The 19,758-nt window shown below is 39.3% G+C and overlaps 1 long non-coding RNA gene across 15 annotated transcripts in view; it reads left to right on the forward strand.

The window, feature by feature from the left end:
* LOC311622875 overlaps positions 1–19,758 on the forward strand; it is a 56,571-nt gene that overhangs the window by 17,955 nt on the left and 18,858 nt on the right. For 5 of the 15 annotated variants that reach the window (XR_014795048.1, XR_014795049.1, XR_014795050.1 and 2 more), the window contains one exon: positions 2,597–2,681. The exons of the other annotated variants lie outside the window; for them this stretch is intronic. This is a non-coding gene — a long non-coding RNA (uncharacterized lncRNA). The remainder of the gene's footprint in view (positions 1–2,596; positions 2,682–19,758) is intronic. 15 annotated transcript variants of the gene reach the window in all.

The following is a 19,758-nucleotide window of genomic DNA, read 5'->3' on the forward strand; positions in this document are numbered from 1 at the left end:
GCGGAGATAAGCTTTTCACTCCGGAGGATCCTTTTGAACATTGCAATAATTCATTTTACTGAGTGGTGTGCTTTGTCTCTTCATCCACAAAAGGAGCATAATTTATTATAGGATCGAGCATTTTCACAGGGCAATGAGCATTTTCACAGGCTTCTAGGATGGTGCTAAAAGTTGGTCAAGACTCTGCTTTACCCTACACCAGGAATTAAAGGTGATAATAATAATAACAATAATAATAATAATAATAATAATAATAATAATAATAACAACAACAACAATAAAAAGCACTGGTACATATTCTGTGACAAACACTGATCTAAGTATATTTCCCATATTAGCTCATTTATTTTTCATAATTACTGACTAAGATATAATTATTCCTATTCTATGGACAAGAAACTGAAGCCCCAAGAAGTTACTGGCATCACACACCCAATGAAACCCATGCAGACTGATCCCCAGATTTGTTCTCTTATCAACTATTGTTCAGTCATTTGCCACGTATTTATTGAGCATCTGGTATACAACAGGCTTTGGGCTTTATGTAGGCAATACTTCAGTGAATCTAGGTATATGTCTCTGCCTTCTTTGAGCTTATGGCCTATTGAGCATAGGGCTGATGACTTACTGTGTGAAGAGCTCGAGGTTGTGAGAGGGTATTAGTGCATGTTTGTATGGCATGTTGATTTTGATATAGCTCCTTAATAAAAGTGGGTAGCCTGACTCCTTCTCACACAGCCTTGGTTGTCTTCTTCCTTTTGCTCCCCACCCAAGTGGGTAAGAAAGGTTGGCTCACTTCAATGTCAGGCTCCTCAGGTCACAGGTGAGGTGGGCAGGCTCTCTACCTGGATACGATTGTGCCAGTAACAGTGGCAGTAGAGGTGGGAGTTGGGCCCAAGGAATCTTAGAATGCATTGATGTTTGCTTTGTTTTAATGTACAGCCATACAACTCTGGAATATGATTCCAGGTTCACCAACTCAGGGATGGCCTCCAAATGGGAGTTAAGAGATAGCCCCGTACAAAGGAAAGTCTAAACTAGTTCTTCTAAAGATATAGTCACATCTATTATCTTTGATCTCTGCCTAACCAATTCTGCCTGAATTTTTTGGGAACCTTAAGACTATTCCTTCTGGGATTCAAGCTCAAAATTAAATGGAATCAACTCATGAGGTAGATCTGAGGCTATCTTTAAACAATTTTAAGTACAAAGAGCTAACATTGTTGCTGTGGTAATGTAGATATCTTGAATGACTCATTTAGGGAAGTTTAAATTTAATGAAGTCCAATTTAATGAAGCCTAAATCCTTCTTATACTAAGGGAAACTCAGGTGGCACATATTGAGATAGTATTTCCAGCCCAAGAGCGAGAACCTTGGGTGAATTTTCTCAATAGCTCCTACAGATCTGTGCATGACTCATTTTGCTCTCTCAGATGCAAGGAGGCAAAAGGCTGAGCCTAGTTTTTGAGATTTTTATCTTGAATTCCATTTGGGATCTCCCCTAGCTCATTTATTTTTCATAATTACTGACTAAGATATAGTTATTATTGTCATTATGGGTTGAGTTCCCAAGTTCAGGTAATTCAGTCATTCATTCTTTGGTAAATGTTTATTGAGTGACTAGTACATGCAAGACAGAATAAATCAAACCTGAGATCCCTATAGAGATCATTAATTTTCTTAAAAATTTTAAACTTCAGATGAATGAGTTTTTAGGATAAAAAGGAAATAAGTCATAGATTGTTCAAGAAACAATGATTTATTATGCTCTGGAGGAGACTATTGAATTCTAAAACATACTGATATCTGTAAACACATTTGGTAATGGGACAGTATAATTTTTATGAGAACATATATAACCATGAACTCTGAGATCCAGCCTCTTTTGAATTCGTAAAATAAGAATTTTATTCATACTAATTATAATGGGAGTGACATATGTGCATAGAGGGAGTCTGTGGTTGAAGGCCCAGCTGATTAGGAGCTGTGTTCTGTGTGTTGTTGTTTTTTTTGCCATTTGTGTGTGATTAAACCCTACAGAATAGAATCTGTCCCCGTGCATTTGGTTTATAGAAAACTAGTAACATGATATGGAATTAATGATCCAGTTTCTCAAAAGGGGAGACTATTGGCCTAACACCTTCCTAAGTTGTAGCTGTCAACATGTTTAGTTTGGATCTAATGGGAGCTAGGCTGGAGAAAGGAAAAGTTTGGTAGGAAAAGTTATGTGATATTAATAAGAACCACATTTTGTTTGATGTTCTCTCAAATTATATGTGCTTTATCTTACTAAAAATTGAACCATTCAAAAATAATAAATCTTTCTTTCCTATGGCCCACAAGTGATCAACATTTTGGATGATCAAAAAAATTTTGTCCAAAAGATATCCCCACTTTTAGCTCAGCTTTATTTGCTGGTGCTGATTTATAGCTGAAAGCATCACTTCATATTTTTTGCAAGCATCAAAGTCATAATGTGTTTTACAAATACTCAAAGTACTTAAAAATCCATGAACCTCTGTATTCCTTTTTTAAAAATCTTTCTATAGGAATGTATTCAAATTGGTTAAACAGATGGCTTTCTATTTTTTGAAGGGTAGAAAAAAGGCTAAGAATATTTCACCTCAAGATGGAGAATTTGTAAGTTAAGTTTCATTCTGGAGTGCACTTTTACAACCAGGTAATTAACCTTTGAAAATGAGGGTATTTGAAGGAAACAAGGAAAATCTTAAGATGATTTCATTAGCATTGGTTTGGTGGGCTTGTCAGAGCAGAGATGCTCCAGAAGGCTAGTAATGAAAGACTGAAATGTTTTACAAATATGTTTTCTCTCTCTATTATGATAATCTTAGGAGATAAAGACTTTAAAAAGTATTTCTTTATAACAGTGGGAATTGGCACAAACATTTTTGGTGGGAGAATGGAGGTGACAACGTTCATTACTCATTTTTTAAATAGTCATGTTTGTTGGGTGCTTACCATGTGTTGTAGTTGCTTCAATGCTTATAAAGGGATACAGCAAATTATAACATGTACAATCTTGCCCTTTAAGCTTATAATTTAACTAGAGGCCTGGTGCAGGAAATTTGTGCATGGGGGTTGAGGGGTCCCTCAGCATGGCCTGCACCCTCTTGCAATTTGGGACAATCCTTTTGCAATCTGGGACCTCTGGCTCTTAACTGTTCACCTGCCTGCTTGCCTCATAACCCCTAACCACTCACCTGCCTGCCTCCCATGAAGCATTGCTTAGCAGTGTTTCCCAAACTTTTGACATATGTGTACCCCTTCTATAATTTTTGTAACGCTGAGTACCCCTCGTACTCATGAGAATGTAGAATTAGGCACAGCTAAGCACGGTGCAGTGCGTACCCCCACCAAACTCTTCCCGTACCCCTGGAGGTACGCGTACCACACTTTGGGAAACACTGGCTTAGAGAAACAGCTTTTATATCTTCTAGTTACAAATTCTTGGGTCTTATTCTTACCTCTTCCTCTATCAACTGCTATTTTTATCTCTACTTACCTTTTTAGCCCAAGGCTCAGTGGAATACAGATCAAATGAGATGTGGAATATGCTGCTGGGATCTTCTAATATATTCTGTTATTTCAGTGGCTAATTTCTTTATTTCAGGGTTGATACCATATTGAAATTTGTTACTAAACTGAAATAAAATTCCTTTTGAGGTGATCATGGTTGGTGCTCAGCTTGGAAAGTATCACTGGGACATAGGATACAAGATATACCAAATATACAACTGTTAACACCCTCCTTTAATACTTAAGCACCAGCTTTATGCCCACTGTTACACATTATTTTATATCTGGCTTTGACACTCACAGGCAGACATCTATCTACATATTATTCAATCTATACTTTTTTTGTGTGTGGCTGTTTAGCTCAGGTGGTCAGGGTATTGAGCTAATGAGAACAAGGTCACAGGTTCAATCTTTGTGTGGGCCAGCAAGGTTTGCTTTGTTCAGTGGTCACAGACAGACCTGGTCCAGCCAGCTGTCTAGCATATGTCTGCCCCAGGTCATAAGAGGACATGGCAGGAGTGTGTGGATGGACAAGAGCAAATCCATCACTACCATTAGAGAAAGCCAAGCCAAGCACGTGTCCTACTAATGGGGGTCAATAATGTCTCATTTAAATGAGGTTGACATTTTAATACCTTTTGCTGAGAGGGTCTTTTGAACACCAAGTTTAAACATGGTTGTTTTTTTTTGTTTTTGTTTTTTGTTTTTTTTAAGTGTGAATTCATTTCTACTAAATGGAAGGCTGTTCAAGGTCTCAGATGCTTACAGATTTCCAAATCTAGAGTAATGATTTAACATTTAAAAAGTTGATTTAGAATAAAAAAGGAAATTTCAGTATGGCTATTTAGTTACCTTCTCTTTTTCTTAAAATTTGTTTAATCTAGTGAAATAAGAAAATAATCAGTTCCTCAGAGAGTGATTGATAATCATCACCTTCATTTAAGAAAGCATTGTTATTAAACTTCTTGATAATTAGGCCATTAAAATGTTAGCGAAAAGCAGGTAAAATTAATTCTGTGTTATTCAACTTTTTGGCCATCACCCATCCCATCTTTCATTTCTAGGCAAACATGTCCCTCAAATTACTTCATTATTTAACATCGTGTCTTGTTAGATTTCAAACTGGATAAAAAATCCACTCTATTCCAAAGTGCTCTGCTGTAGCTGGGTCTTTGTGAGCCTTGAAAAGGCATTTGATACAGAAGAGGGGAGGGCAGAGCACTGAAGGGAAATTTGGCAAGAGAAGGATAGAGAATGATATATTGGAAATTCTTTTAAAGTCTACTTATTAAATAAACATTACAACTGTGATAATGCAATATTATATTAAAACTAGAGGCCTGGAACATAAAATTCATGCACTGGGGGTGGGGGTGGAGGAGTGTCCCTCAGCCCAGCCTGTACCCTTTCCAATCTGGGACATCCCTTTCACAATCAGGGACTGCTGGCTCCCAACCTTTCACTTGTCTGCCTCCCTAATTGCCCTTAATCGCTTCTGCCTGACAGCCTGGTCACTCCCTAACCACTCCCCTGCCAGCCTGATCAATGCCTAACTGCTCCCCTGATGGCCCAATTGCCCCCAACTGCCCTCTCCTGCAGGCCTGGTCTCCTGCAATTGCCCTCCTTGCCAGCCTGGTCACCCCTAACTGCCTCTCCTGCCAGCCTGGTTGCCCTTACCTGCCCTCCCCTGCCAGCCTAGTCCCTCACAACTGCTCTCCCTCCCTTGCTGGCCTGGTTTCTTCTGATTGCCCTCCTCTGCTGGCTTGATTGCCCACAACTGCCTTTCCTTACTGGCCATCTTGTGGTGGCCATCTTGTGATAACCTGGGGGTGGCCATCTTGTATGAAGGCATGATAATCAATTTGCATATTACCGTTTTATTATATAGAATATAAAATACATTAACATATAAATATACTTTTGACTAGGTAATACATTTACAAGGTTAAAAACAAAAAAATATAAAATGATATAGTATGAAAAGTTTTTCTACTTCCCTTGTCTTTTATGTACCCAATTCTATCTCCCTTGTATGGCTATTTTTATTAGTTTCTTATGTACTCATATGGAATTTCTTTATGCAAATATATTTTAAACTCTTCCCTCTTTTTATGCAAAAATTAACACATTATAAACATTGTTATTAATCTTGCCTTTTTTAACAGTATGTTTGAGAGCCCTTTCTATAATATATATATGAAGAGTATGTTTATTTCCCCCATAATTGTGTATTATTCCACTGAATAGATGTCCTATAATTTATTTATCCAGTTACCTATTGGTGGTCCTTGATAGAGTTTCTAATATTATCTATTACAGACAACAAAGTAATAAATTATATTGGGGAATCCTATCTAATAAAGAGGGAATATGCTAATTGACCCTCACATCATTGCAAAGATGGAAGTGCCCACAGCCAATAAGGAGGGAATATGCTAATTGACTGTCCCACCCTCAAAGATGGTGGTGCCCACAGCCACAAAATGGTGGCACCCAGTCCCTTCAGCCCTGCTGGGGCAGCAGGTGTACAGCCAGGCTGGGCCTGCCCCCAGGTGGGCCCAGCCACTCCACACACCTACCTCTGGAGTCCCACAGTCTCCTTAGACCCCCAGCTGCCGAGGGCTGCATGAGGCACAGGAAAGCCTTGGATGGTGGCTTCCCAGCAGCCCAGGGCTGCCTGAAGCTCAGGTTACTAGGGCCAGTTCAGGCTTGCGCTGCAGGCAGTGGCAGCAGCAGAGGTGTGATGGGGGCGTTGCCTTCCCCTGATTGCCGGGTTGCCTCCCAACCCTGAGGGCTCCCAGACTATGAAAGGGGGCAGGCCAGGCTGAGGGACACCCCCCTCCAGTGCATGAATATTCATGCACCAGGCCTCTACTGTATTACATAGAAAGCATTCTCATTCTCTTTTAAATACATATCATGCCATTAAATTAATATATCACTATTTACCCAGATCCCTATTGGTATACATTGAATTTCTACTGTTTTATTTTTATAGACAATATTGTAATGAATATATATATATATATATATATATATATATATATATATATATATATAATCTTATACATGTGCAAGTAAATATGTAGAATTAATACCAAACAGTCAGGTTTTTAGTAAAAATAGAAATTTTAATGAAATAAAAGTCATAAAAATTTATCATCACATTATACAATTAAATATTTTCATTTTCCAAGTTACCTTTATGAATTAGTCATTTGTCTAGATGTAGAATACACATTATTTTATTTTTTATACTTGACATTATAATATAGACTTCAAAGGATATGGATCCTTAAGCTATAGCAAGGATTAAAAATCTGAGGGAAATCTAACAAAGAAGCAGCTTTAGTGAAGTGTGATGGGGGTTATTAATGTCCTTAGGCACTGCCAGACCCATAGAACATATTTAAAATTAGGAAAGCCCAGCCATAGCTGGTTTGGCTCAGTGGATAGAGTGTTGGCCTGTGGACTGAAGGGTCCTGGGTTCGATTCCAGTCAAGGGTGCATGTCCTGGTTGTGGGTTTGATCCCTAGCAGGGGGTGTGTAGGAACTGATCAATGATTCTCTCTAATCATTGATCTTTCTATCTCACTCTCCCTCTCCCTTCCTCTCTGGAAAATATCCTATATAATTAAAGCCTAATGTGCTAAATGTACAACCATTCATTCAACCGTTCGACCAGTCACTATGATGCATTCTGACTAAGATGCTCCAGCCAGTAGGTTAGCTTGCTGCTGTGGTCCAGCCAATAGGGAGTGGGTGAGAAGGGCCAGACATGCCCTGGAGCCCTCCTATGGTCCCTCCCTGGCCTCGATTGTGCACCAGTGGGGTCCCTTGGCCTGGCCTGTGCCCTCTTGCGGTCTGGGACCCCTTGGGGGATGTCAGAGAGCTGATTTCCGCCAAATCCTCACAGGCCAGGCTGAGTGATCCCATTAGTGCACAAATATATATTAAAATTATGAAAGCCTGGGAAGCTGACTTAATATTATAGAAAATGACTTACGTGAGAAGCATGAGCCCATGAAAACTGCATGAGTGGAATGTTTAATTATGAGTAATATTTTTCAGTGTGAATAATTTTTAGGTACTATTAGCTTTGAGAAAAAAAGTAAGAAAAACCCTTCTGTCAGTGAGTTCAATATTTTATGAGAAAACAAGTTAATGCTAATAATGATTAATACTAGCATGTACAATTTGAAAAATTTATCATACACCGGTAATTTTATTTATACCCAATTAAGTACAATACAAAGAATTCTAACAGTTATTTTAAATGAAGAAGCAATTTATGGAAGCAATAAGTAGACAATAAGGTTAAAATTTAGAGAATGTCACCAGAGAGCACTTTCTTTAGTAGTTGTCAACCTGCTTTATACATTGACAGCATAATGTTGTAGTTAATATTGTTGTTGGACATCTCTTGTTATGTGTGATGAATAGGTATCTCCCTTTAAAGAAAGGACATTTAAGTGAGTCACAGATGGAAATCTGGGTTAAGGTGGGACACATTAAGACCTGGATTATTTGGGGGCTGTAGCAATGGGATTCACTATGGAGTGTTCATTCATTCATTCATTCATTCATTCATAAATCCATTTATCCAACTCTGATTCATCCATTCCTTGCCAGATTTCATATTTACTTGGCTCTTAGTGTGCTAATTATTATATTAAAACTCTGGAAAACATAAGAAATACAAAGTATGGATCATACCTTAACAAGTCTTCTAAGGAGATTAAGAAATTCATGGTAAGCTCTTCAAGAATGATATAAAGTGCTATTGAAGCTCCACAGGGGAGGACATTACTTTCAATAGGAAGGAGAGAGTGGCATTGGTCCTGAAGGATAAGACAATTGGAGTAACAAGAATCCAACATAATAGATTTTTCTGAAAGTTTATTAAAAATCTACATCGACTGGTCCAATTGTCAGAAACTGATGAAATAAACTGCCAGATGCCCACCTTTCCCTTAGGGCAAGGGGTGGTACCGCACACACTTGGGGAGCCTGGTTCCATGTTGTCCACTGGGACTCGGTAGGCTGTTGGGCAGAGGATTTTGGCATTTCTCCAGATGCAGACAAGAAGCAGACTGCCTCAGCTATAGCTCATGATCCAAAGTCTCTTTATTTCATGGTTGATTACAATTTTTTTAAATTGATTGATTGATTGATTGAGAGAGAGAGAGAGAGAGAGAGAGAGAGAGAATATCGATTTTTTGTTCTATTTATGTATGTATTCACTGGCTGATTCTTGTATGTGCCCTGACTGAGGATTGAACTCCCAACCTTGACATATGGGGTCGATGCTCTAACCAACTGAGCTACTCTGCCAGGGCCCATTATTGATTTTTTTTTTTTTAAATAAATTTTTATTGTTCATATTATTACAAGTGTTCCTTTCCCCCCCCCCCTTCCCACCCCACCCTCTGCCCTTTCCCCACTCCCCATTGTCCTCATCCATAGGTGCACAGTTTATGTTCAGTCTCTTCCCACATTCCCCTCTTCCCTTTTCCCCAAGAATCATCAGTTCACTCCCCTTCCATACCTCTGATTCTATTATATTCAACAGTTAATATTGTTCATCAGATTTTTTTTTTAATTTCCTTGGTTTTTAGATTCACTTGTTGATAGTTACGTATTTGTTGTTCATAATTTTTATCTTTATTTACTTTCTCTTCTGAAAGAACCCCCTTCAGCAATTCATATAATTCTGGTTTGGTGGTGATGAACTCCTTTAGCTTTTTTTTATTAGTGAAGCTCTTTATCTGACCTTCGATTCTGAGTGATAGCTTTGCTGGGTAGAGTATTTTTGGCTGAAGGTTCTTGCTATTCATCACCTTGAATATTTCTTGCCATTCCCGTCTGGCCTGCATGGTTTCTGTTGAGAAATCAGCTGACAATCGTATAGGTGCTCCTTTATAGGTAACCACCTGCTTAGCTCTTGCTGCTTTTAATATTCTCTCTTTGTCCTTTGCTCTTGGAATCTTAATTATGATTTGTCTTGGTGTGGTCCTCTTTGGATTCCTCTTATTTGGAGTTCTGTGTGCTTCCTGGACTTGTAAGTCCAATTCTTTCCCCAGGTGGGGGAAGTTTTCTGTCACTATTTCTTTCAGTATGTTTTCGATATCTTGCTCTCTCTCATCTTCTGGGACCCCCATGATTCTGATGTTGGATCGTTTGAAGTTGTCCCAGAGGTTTCTTACATTATCTTCAATTTACTGGATTCTCTTGCCTTCTAGCTTCTGCAGAGGAGTGTCTTCTGGCTCTTTATGTTCCAAATCTTTGACTTGATTCTTGCGATCTTCTATTCTGTTTTTAGGACTCTGTAGAATATTTTTTATTTCAGACAATGTATTCTTTATTTCTTGTTGATCCCTTAGCATTTCTTGTTGATCCCTTTTCATATCCTCATAGGTCTCATTTATTTTATCGGCCTTTTCTAGGAGTCTCTTGAAAAACCCTATAAGTGTGGTTTTGAACTCTATATCCAGTCGCTTTTTGTCCTCCATTTCTTTCGTTTGTGATCTATTTGGTTTAGGCATTTTCGCAGGCAGCTTTCCTGATGGGGCGGAGTTTCAGGGTGGAGCCTACAGCCTTGGCTTCCCTCAGCCCCGCCCTATGCGACTCCTGAGACTCAGGGTCCTTCAGTACTTGTTGCAAGCGCCTCTGAGAGAAAGGTGCCCTCGATTTTCGCCTGCTACCGAACAGTGTAAGCTCTCCCGCAATGGGCCCGAAACTGGGGTTCAGTTCAGTTGGAAGTGGAGTTGGAGGTGGCGTTCAGAGCAGTCTGGAGCCTGTCTCCTTCCCGCCAGGGCAGTCCTACGGCACAGCCGGCCGGCCCTTCTCTGGGCGCTGTGTGCGCGCCTCTGGGACCTCCTTTCGCTGCTTCCCCGAGTACCGCCTTACAGCCCAGCTCCCTCTGGATGAGCCTGGGTCCCCGGGGTCTGGCCTAGAACGGGGGTTCAGAGCAGTTGGGGGCCCAGCACAGTCCGAGTGTTTATCTCCTTCCCGCTAGGGAACGCCAGCCAGGCACTCGGCCTCCCTCCTCTCTGGCTCCGTCCTCTCCACGCGCGCGCCGCGTGTCTCCGTACCTTGGGCTTTTACAGCTCCTCCGCGCTTCCTTCTGGTTTTCTCCTTGCTTCTCGTTGTAGAATTTCCAGTCAGTTGACTTTCCTGTAGTTCTGGGTAATGTCCATTTTATATTTTAGTTGTATTTTATTGAAATTGTTGCGTGCGGCTGCGACTAGGTGCCTACCCGAGCAGCCATCTTGGATCCCATTATTGATTTTTTTTATTCTCTCATTTTTAGCATGTATTTTGGCGAGGTTAGCTACCACCTTCTCAGCAGTCCCAGCCTTAGCTAATTCACTAAGCGGCTTTCACATATTTGACAGGTACAAGTTGAGGCAGGCAGCGCAGTACTCAGCTGCCTGGGCATGACCTCTGTGCAGCCTCTTTAAGATATCTATTCTGGCCCTTATTGCTAAGTCATCATGGCTGCACTGGGAAGAGTTGTCCTGCCACAGGACAACTGCGAAAAGGATTTTTAATTAATTGATTAATTAGTTTTATTAATTTCAGAGAGAAAGAGAGGGTGGGGGGAGAGAAAGAAACGTTGATTGGTTGCCTCCCATACACATCCTTACCGGAGATGGAACCTGAAACCTGGGCATGTGCCCTGACTTGGAATTGAAACCACAACTGTTTGGTGAATAGGGATGATGCTTCAACCAACTGAGCCACACATGCTAGGGCACTGTGGGAAGGATTCTGATGAATTTGGACCTCGGATGGGGCACAGGAGAAAATACAAATCATTCTAAGAAAAAGAACAGGACAAACAAAGGTGTGCACACAGGAAATTGCCAAGTGGTGAGGGATGGGGAACAGAGCTCAGTGTAGCTGAGCTAGGGAATTTGAATGGGAATGGGGGATCTTGGGCTCCTGTTTTCAGCTTGACACATGTATTGTATAAACAGGGTGTCCCCCCGAAATGTATACACACTTTAACAGCTGGTAGTTTAATTTGGAAATGAAATGTATTTTAATAAACACTGCCTTTATAATTATCTAGAGCGTATGTATACATTTTTGAAGATACTCTCTATATATACATACATGAATTTGTAAGTAACTATTTAAAAATCTATATATTGCATTTGTAATGTATGAATTATTAATATTAAAATTGACACTTAAGTGAGAGTAATGTATTTAATTAAAGTTAATTGGATTTGTTGGTATACCACTAAGAGAAGGATGATATATATATATAAAAACATCAATTATGAGAGAGAATCATTGATTGATTACATCCTACACCCTCCACATTGGGGATTGAGTAGGCAATCTGGGCAAATGCCCTGACCTAGGGTCAAACCATGACCTCCTGGTTCATAGGCGATGCTCAACCATTGAACCATGCCCAGATGGACATATATGGACTTTTTCTATGCCATGTCAGTGACTGAAAATAACTTTACAGGCTATTTTACTCAGTCCTTGATTTGGCAATTTGGTAATTTTTTAGTGTTTTTGTTATTGCTGCAAATGATGTATTAGAAAAACTGCTAAGCATGTTTGATGCAAGTTGAGTAGCTAAAATGATACTTGGTACTTACTAATCTTGAACTTTATAAATCAGTTTCTCATCCTCAGAGGAATTTTTTTAAAGATGTTGTTTCCTGTACAATTATTACCTCCTTTGATCTCACTCAACATTTGGTCTTTTAGATAAGGGAGACCAATAATTCCTTAGCTATAACTTCAGCAACACAGATAACTATCATGCATTGTGTGACATGCTATTCATTATTCAGTTATGAATAACCACCATGGTACTATATTAAAGGTTTTACAGCTCATCTCTTCATGGCTCACTGAATTAATATAACACTTATGACTATATTTGTGTCCATGAGGGATCAAATAGCTCTATATAAAATAAATTAAAACATTTCAAGGCATCTTAGAAGAAGAAAATATCACAGTGGAGTAAATTTCCATATGTAGCTTAGTTGCTTTACTTTATTCTATCCAGTAAAGAGGCCTCCTTTCTTTGATGTATCTAATAATTCTCATTATTGCTTTCTGGGTAAACTAGATGAATATGCAGAAGCAAGAGTAAGATCTTCAGAAATCTCATGATCAGCATTTACTAGTACATCCCTCTTCTTTACCCATTTTATAATGCACCGTTGAATTATTTGCCTGGCATAAAGACCTCTTTGGAATGTAATAGAAAAAAAAAAGTTTGGTTCAGGATCTGATCCCATACTTAAGGACAATCTTCCTACAGTTTTCAGTTCAACCAAACAAAGAGTTGGCAATTTGGAGATGGCTAGAAGAGCAGTTTCCTAATTTTGAGTTTTTGGCAAGCTGAAATTCCACCTGCTAAAAATGAACAGTGTAGAGATTGTTATCCAGTGGGTACATTTGCAACTTTCTGTTTGGTGCTCAATAAAGCAGACTGTATTAGTGTGCTGGAAAAATTTAACTTGCTGTTCATTTGAGTATTAATCTATCAAAATATTCCCCGGACTTATTTTACACATGAACAAAAGAGCTATTATACATTTACCATCAGAAAGTTCTTTAGTTCATGTTGATATTTTTAATTCCTTAATTGAATGGTTTTACTTCCTAGCTTAATGTAGACATTATTTTCAGATTATTAGTGAACTAAAAAAAGTTAATTTGTAAGTTGAATTGGATTTTTGTTACAAACTGAAAAGCCTTTGTGTAGTCCAAGAACATTAGTTTTCCAGGCCCCTGATTCTCCCTGCCACCACTCTCCTGTTCTCCCTCTGCCCTCACACGAGGCCTCCCCATTCTCCTTCTCTTCAGCAAAGCAGCTCCTCGGCCAGATAGTATGTGCCCACTCTTTAGAACCTACTGATACCCAACCATTTTAGGAAGATTGTACATGTGTACTATGATAGAAGAGGAGAAGTGATGAGAACGTACAGTTTTCTGGCATGGAGAGCGGCCTAAAAGTCTGGTCACTTTACAACATAAATTTGAACTCAAGCTCCAAAGACTTTTATATTATTTTTTTTCCTGAAAAATCATTTTGAGATGATAATATATAGTAAGGTCTTTCCTAATTTAGCATGGAAATCCAGAACAAAAGATTACATTAAAAAAAATCATGTTTGGGGATGTGTTTATCCCCCTTCTTTTTGTATAAAAATTGTAGCAAAGTTTAAACAAATTTTTTCAAAAATGATAAACAAACTAACAAAACACCTGGTATGGACTAATTCACCTTAAAACACAAAATAAGGGTTGTTTGGATTCAGTTGTTCTTCCTTGCTCTTTCTAAAATTTAACTTGGTACGTGTTTGTGTGTGTGCAGGGAGGAAGGTTGTTAGTATGCATCAACTATTAAAAACAAGATAGTTTAAGGAAAGGAATGGCAATGGTGAAGAAGACCTTTTCTACACAAGCAAAGGAGAGATCATTTAATAATTATCAGCTGAATTTAGACTCTATAGAATGACATGATGGTTGATTTGGATACCAAATTTTGATTTCTTCAATAGCAAATTTTAGAATGCGAACATAAATCTTTACTTCATCTATGTAGAGCTAACTTAAAGTGTCTAGACATAGGACACCACCAGTATTAGCAACCTGAACCTACCTAGGCAAGGTTTTGTCAGAACAAAATTCTGTACTTAATGACCTTTTTATTAAGTCCATTCTTTGCAACTGCCCACCTGGGCTGCTTGCCTTGATGAGCTGTCAGCCTGGGGAAATGAAAGGAGTAAGAGTTTTAGAATCCAAGGACCCCGATTCAGAGCCAAATAGCTGTGGGACTTTGAGAAAGTCATATAGCTTCTCTGAGACACAGTTGCTTCTTCTAAGGCTGTTGTGAGGAAAAGCACTAATTATGTAAAAGTGTCTAATAATCTACCTAATACATAGTAGGTGCTCTGTACATTTTTATGTTCACAGCATATGAAATACTAGCTATGATTGATTAAACATTTATCTATATTTCACAAGGTGGCATAAATCTTATAGTATTTTGGGGTCATCTCATTAATAGTCAATGTAGTTCAACAACGGGCATCTATATTATCATTTATTTGTGTTACCTGGTCATGCTCACATGAGGAAAGAAATGACAGATAGTACATCTCTTTTAAAACTTAGTGGCTGCTCTGAGTGTTTTCTTTCTGGAGATTTTAATATGGGTCTAATTTCTTGCCTTATAGTGCTATTTGTTCATATATATATATATATATATATATATATATATATATATATTTGCCAAAGTTTAAAGAAAAAGGGATAATCTTTTTAAATTTAATTTAAGTTCAATTTAAATTCTTTATTGTTTAAAGCACATGTGTCAAACACAAGGCCCACGGGCCAAATCCAGCCCGCCAGGCCTTGCAATGTGGCCCGCACCGCGCTGTCATCACTGCACTCCGCTGTCAGTTTATGACATTGTCAGTTTATGACTGTTCAGTAAACCATTCGGCCCGCGATTTAGGCTGGATTTTAGATTTTGGCCCCTTCTCTGATTGAGTTCGACACCCCTAGTTTAAAGTATTACCTAAGCCGAAACTGGTTTGGCTCAGTGGTAGAGCATCGGTCTGTGGACTGAAACGTCCCGGGTTCGATTCCGGTCAAGGGCATGTACATTGGTTGCGGGCACATCCCCGGTAGGGGGTGTGCAAGAGGCAGCTGGTCGATGTTTCTCTCTCATCGACATTTCTAGCTCTCTCTCTCTCTCTCTCCCTTTCTCTCTGTAAAAAAATTAATAAAAAGAAAACTTTAAAAAAATTTAAAGTATTACCTAAGTCTCCCCCTCCCCCCAATGACCTCTCTCCAGCTGCCCGCACCCCCCCAGCACATGCCCTCACCACCCTACTGTCTGTGTCCATTGGTTATACTCATATGCATGCATATAAGTCCTTTGGTTGATTTCTTACCCCCTGATCCCCCACCTTTCCTCATAGGTTGGACAGTCTGTCCGATACTTCTATGACTCTGGTTCTATTTTGGTTCCTCAGTTTTTGTTGTTCATTATATTACACAAATGAGTGAGATCCTGTGATATTTATCTTTCTCTGACTGGTTTATTCACTTAGCATAATGTCCTCTAGTTCCATCCATGCTGCTGCAAATGGTAAGAATTCCTTCTTTTTTTTTACAGCAGCATAGTATTCCATTGTATAGATGTACTACAGTTTTCTAATCCACTCATCTGCTGATGGGCACTTAGGCTGTTTTTAAATCTTAGCTATTGTAAATTGTGTTGCTATGAACATAGGGGTGCATATATCCTTTCAGATTGGCGCTTCTGCTCAAATATTTTTATTGTGGTCCCTCTGGGGCCTCATGCAGCCTTCGCACACATGACACATCCACACACTCTGCAGAACAACTAGAAGTTCGTTTATTTTCTAAAATTGTAGTAACTATCAAAAGCCTGGGAGATGGAGAGGGTTAGAGAGATAGCTGCTTCCCTCAGTTCACCTGGCCTTCCCCTCAGAGAGCGGAAGGGGCCCACAGTACTTTCCATCACCTTCTCTGACATCCCCTCGCTCCTTTGTAGTAGGAAAGTCCCCACCTTCTATTGGAAAATCACCCTGCGGTTTGTTCAAAGCTCTAAAGAGGACAGAGCTATGTCAAGGACAGATGCTCTTCTCATTTGGAGGTTGTTCAAAGTATTGAATGCCACTGGATGTCCCAGTGGAGGCTGGGGCCTCACATACTACAGCCCCCTGAGCTATAGAACTCCAAGTCCCCGGTGGGCAATACTTCAAGGGATAAAGTTTTGTGGCTTTGAGGTTTTTTGCCTTATCCCTCTATGCAAGCCACTCCATTTACATAATTGTTACGAGGGAGGTGCCTGGAATCAGATAACCCTTTCATGTTATGAAACCTTTAGTCATATCCTTGTTATTTAAAATGGGCACAATAATAACACTTACCCACATAATGCTGTGAGCTTTAAGTGAGATGAGATGCTGTGTCTATTACACTTGCAGGTGCTCAAATACATGAGCGCTACTGTGATTAACCACAAAGATAAGTTCTAATAAGGACTGGAAGCACTGCAGAATCATGTCCCTTCTAGTTACTAAGCAAAGACAAACGATGCTGATGGAGACTCAGGGTGATCTCCGCATCCTGGTTCTGCTGCTCGCTGCCTTCTGCACGGTGGGTCCTACCTACACTTGCTCCATGTTTGAGTCACTACTGGTTTCAACACTTGCAGGGAGCTCTGGTCGGGAGGAGGTGGCTGAGAAGGGCAGGAGTTTCTTCGCTGGTTTCTCAATGAGCCATAACTCTTGCAGATTCACTGCTGACATATGGCCTCCAACGAGTCCGGCAGTTTGCATCCATGATGCAGCCTGGGAAAGGTAGGGTCTGGAAAACTCATAAAAGCAGACTCAAGGGTAAAAGAAAAATCAATCTTCTCTTGCTTTGGACCAAGTTGATGAGAATCATGCTCCCTGATTCTCCATAAATTGGGACAAGGCTTAGGACACTAATCCTACTGTAATACTATTTGAAGACGAACACTGACATTTGTGACATTTTAAATAGCAGTTCAGGCCTGCTATTAAACCAGGGTCTCCAACTGTCTGACCTTTGCTCTTGTGTACTATTACCCTTGGTCCAGTGCATGTAAATGTATTTATTAACACATTTCAGCTTTCCGGTGACACATGCTTATTTTTGGTTTTGCTGGATACATTGCTTTATGTGAACTGCACTGCATCAAACACAAAATTTATTTTAAAACATTTGAATATGACATATTCTAAGGCTCTCTTTCTCCCTCTTAGATTGTTTTTATAGAGTTAAAGTTAAGCAAAAAGCTTAGGCAATTATTCAGAATCCTTCCCCTGGGTGGGAGAAAGTATATTTCTTTAACTAAAATTAGCTGAAGAAATTCAAAGCCATTGATTCATTCAATAAAATTTCTTAAGTGCTTTTTATGTATTACACACAGTGTTAGATTCAAAATGAGGGAGATGTGGACTCTGCCGTTAAAGAACTATGTGATTTTATGGTCTTGTACACATAGTTCTGCACCTTAATTTATGTGCACCTGACCTTAGTCTTTGCTCCCTTGCATGGGCAAAATCTCTGTTGGTTTCAAAAGAGCTGATTCCTATTTAATTCAAATCATGTTAACTAATGAATTAGAGACAAGAGGCTATGGATGTTTTCTGCTCAGATATGATATTTTTAAAAGGCAGGGTTGGTGTTAAGGTGTTAAAGCCAGGGGTAACTTCTTAATCTCTTCAATATTTTCCTAAACAGAAAATGCTTCCTGTGACATTCTTTATCATTGTATATCATTTTATGAGCATCAACAAATGTGCTCCACATCTGATGAAAAATAGAGTAGGGTCACTTTAGTATCAGGGTATTTCAAGGGTTGTGAGCTCCATCTCCAGTGTGGAGCATGCAGGAGGTGGCTGATCAATGATTCTCTCTCATCATTGATGTTTCCATCTCTCTCTCGCTCTCCCTTCCTCTATGAAATAAATAAAAATATATTTTTTTAAAAAAAAAAACAGAACAAAACACACACCAGTCCTAACTGGTTTGACTCAGTGGATAGAGCATCAGCCTGCGGACTCAAGGATCCCAGGTTCGATACCAGTCAAGGGCATATGCCTGGGTAGTGGGCTTGATTCCCAGTGGGGGGCATGCAGGAGGCAGCCGATTAATGATTCTCTCTCAGCATTGATATTACTATCTCTCTCTCCCTCTCCCTTTCTCTCTGAAATCAATAAAAATATATTAACCCCCCCCCCACACACACACACCCCATATAAAAGAAAAAACTCTTCTCTGGAAAAGATCTCTGGGTTCCATTAGCTACCTCAGTGCCTTCCAAGGAAGTCTCTTGTTTGCTTAGGCTGAATTGAGTTGGCTTCTCTTCTGTGTAACCACAAGAATCTTGACTAAGATGCCATCTTCCAAATTCCTCTTTTGGTAACTTTCCTGAATTCCTGGTGCCTTATTTGCCTCAAGTCTGGCTTTGTTCTTGAGTGCACTGACTGGCAGTGCAGGGATAGAATCCACCGCTGGACGCCACATCTTGCCAGTCAGCCGGACACTTCATTTATCCCTTGCAGGCGGGGATTGACTCCCAGGAGCTGTCCAATGTTAGTGGTGGACCCTATCTCCTTTTAGTTGTAAGGAACAGGATCATTCAGGTCATATTGTTCCATATGAGGTGCTCTATTCTTTAGAAATTTGCAGTTAAAAGCTATGTCTATATGCTTCCAAACATCCAGGTGAAATTCCCCAAATAAATGGATTATTGCATGGGAGAACTTTATATACAATGGATAAAAAAAATTTTCACCTGATCATGTGCAGTTATTAGATGTAAGCTTGAATGCACATTCTAGAAATGCACATTCAGAAAAACTGGTAGGAGAACGCTCAAATGAATATCAAGACTCCAGTTCAGATTTGTGGACTACAGTATGTCTGCATGTGTGTGAATGGAGATGGGATGTGAGTGAGTATGAACCTGCTACTTTCCAAGAATCTTATGTATGTTTTCTCATTCAATCTGCACTGCAACTACAGGTAGTAGGTATTACTATTTCCATTTTTACAGATAAGAAAACTACAGCCACCGTCAATGGTGAAGGTGAAGTATGAATTCAGGTTTCTCTGATTCCAAAGATATGAGGGAGGTTGTAAGGAACTTGAGTTGGCATATATAGAAACCAGTGGTTTTCTTATAAAAGAGAACTGTTGGAAATGACTTTCAAAAAAAAATCAGTGTGTGTCATGCAAAATAAAAAGGTTATAAGAAATCACTTAGAAATTCTGCTATGTTTACTTAAAAATTATAGCCTATAGGTTTATCTGAGATATCTTTTTTTCTTTCAGCTTATCTGAGGATTTATCCATGACTCTCTGTTGATTCATTAATACCACCTATTTTTTTTTAAAGGTAAAAAAAGTCAAAATGGCTTGAAGGTATAGTGTAGTTAAGACAATTAATTAACCGGATTGCTCACTCTCCTTCTGTCCTTGTTGATATTCTTTTGTTTTCCTCTCTGTGGTTTGTCCATCTTCTCATTTCTAACCAGACTAGTTGATCAATGTTAACTAATTTATTTGGATATGTCAGTCTGAAGTTTTCTTATGTATAGACTCAGGATGTTTGTCTGGCTAATCTGATCATCTATGCTAATATTATTGTTGAGATGAGATGA

Source organism: Pipistrellus hanaki (assembly GCF_964339955.1).
Source record: "Pipistrellus hanaki genome assembly, chromosome: 5".
NCBI lineage: Eukaryota > Metazoa > Chordata > Mammalia > Chiroptera > Vespertilionidae > Pipistrellus > Pipistrellus hanaki.